The sequence below is a fragment of the Coenobita brevimanus genome, chromosome 109, assembly GCF_032717465.1.
Source record: "Coenobita brevimanus isolate Jiangsu-jjx chromosome 109, ASM3271746v2, whole genome shotgun sequence".
Lineage (NCBI taxonomy): Eukaryota > Metazoa > Arthropoda > Malacostraca > Decapoda > Coenobitidae > Coenobita > Coenobita brevimanus.
In genome coordinates this window covers 5,985,745-5,987,731 of record NC_137062.1, presented here as the reverse complement: position 1 = coordinate 5,987,731, position 1,987 = coordinate 5,985,745, and positions in this window count along the sequence as shown.

Below are 1,987 nucleotides of genomic sequence, written 5' to 3'. Positions count from 1 at the left end.
GTGTGTGTGTGTGTGTGTGTGTGTGTGTGCGTAATGAATAAAACTGTCTGTTTTAAGATATGATACGATGTTCTCAAATTCTTGGCCAGAACAGTGTTCACGACAGTTTCTGTAGTGTGTTTCTTTTGCTTCCTGACGGCTTCATTTAGCATGTTAGCCTAAATAATAAGGCGTAGTAGAATCCAGAAACAGTGGAAGAGAAAACAAAAATTCGGTAGAACTATCAAGCGGCTTGTTCATGCCATGAGCCACACAGTCATCTCTCAAGCAAAACTATCTACGCATCCTTTGTTTTAATTTTCAGCCACAGAGTCATTCCATTTACTGCCAAGATAAAGAAGAGGTGTCAGATATTCCCATGTGCATCTCTGGACACATTTGTTTCTTGCATATTAATTCCGTATCAATTGCAAATATAAAAATAAATAAAACCGAATCTGCTCAGAAATGCTGTCCCGAATTGCTTACTCATGTAACTGTGATGATGCAATAAGTGGACTGTTACGAAATGGATTAGAGGCAGGAGGGGTACAGTCCTGGCTGCTGCATAACGGGAAACGAAAGGACAGGTAGAAAGAATTACGGTAGATAAACAAGTGTAGCTGTGGTAGTAGTATATGAAGTTTGCTTTTAGAATAAATAATTGGGATGGTAAACATACTGTATACCTTAATTATGCAGCACAAAGCACGGGTATAGAAAGAAAAAGCTGTTAAGATAAAGCTGATGTTTGCAAGACTGACTGGGAAATATAAAGCTTTTGACTTTAGGAAAGATTAAATGAGAGGGAAGAGAAGTAGCAAAGAAAAACTTTGTGGAACAGAAGTATGGAAGGAGTGGAGGCGGTGGAAATAAATTACAGCAAGTATAGAGAAAGTTAGTTGCAGAGATGTGAAGCTTTGTGTACAGGGAAAGTAAATGAGACGCTGAGGATAAAATGAATCAGTAAAGATTTTGGCTACAGAAAAAATACTCGTAACTTCATTATCTGGAAGAAAAAATGTATTCCATGGTTGTAGAACAGGGTAAGTTGAGAACAAAGGATATAATGGAGCAGGAAAAATCATGGCACTATAAAACAAAAAAAATCGCTAGGAGAAAACTGGTAAAATAAGTCGCTCAGAAATACAGACTATATCTTTGGAAGTAACAGTAACAAGAGGAAAACCTGCAGGAAGAAAACTGTCATGTGTAGGAAGAAAGTGACATGACAATGAACAAAAATGGAGAGCAATATTGTTGCAAGTGACTCAAGAGAAAACACATAGGAAAAAAAAAATGTAAGACTGATGGTGTAGAAGGAATGAGGAAGGGATGAGGTGATGCTGACCAAGAGAAGAATATGTATGAGATTGAGTGAGATGAATAATACTCTTACTTCTTTCTCCCTTCTTCCTCTCCCGTCAAGACCATCAGATAATAGTTTTTTTCCCCTTCCCACTCACATATGGTATCAACACCACCCCTTCCTCTACCTCCCTCGTCCCCTTACTACCATTGTCACCATTTTTTTTTTTTCCTGTCTTCCTCTCTTTCCTTTCTATTAAACCTGCACTTCCCATCCCCTCCCTTTCCTATCACTATCCACCTCACCTCCTCGTCCTCCTCCTCCTCCTACCCACCTACGCAATCCCGCCATTCTACTTGCCTCACCTTTCACAACTCTCTTGTGTTATATGCTCTCTCCTGTCTCTTTATCTTCAAAAATAGTTATACGTGTGCGCTGTTTTACATCTTTGTTTCAGTTTTTTCTGTATTTCGTTTTATTTCCGTGATAATTTTGGTTTGAGTCAATCATTCGCCTGTCCTTTTGGTTATTTACATTTGAATATTGGTGGGAATTATTTTTTTCTTCGCTCTTTTCTGTTTGTAGTTTTGTTTAGTTGGTTGTTTTTCTTGTTCGGTATATATTTATGTTCTTGAATAGGAACATTCGGGTTACGAGAACTTGTGAACAATGGAGCTTGGAACATGGCATCCTTCACTA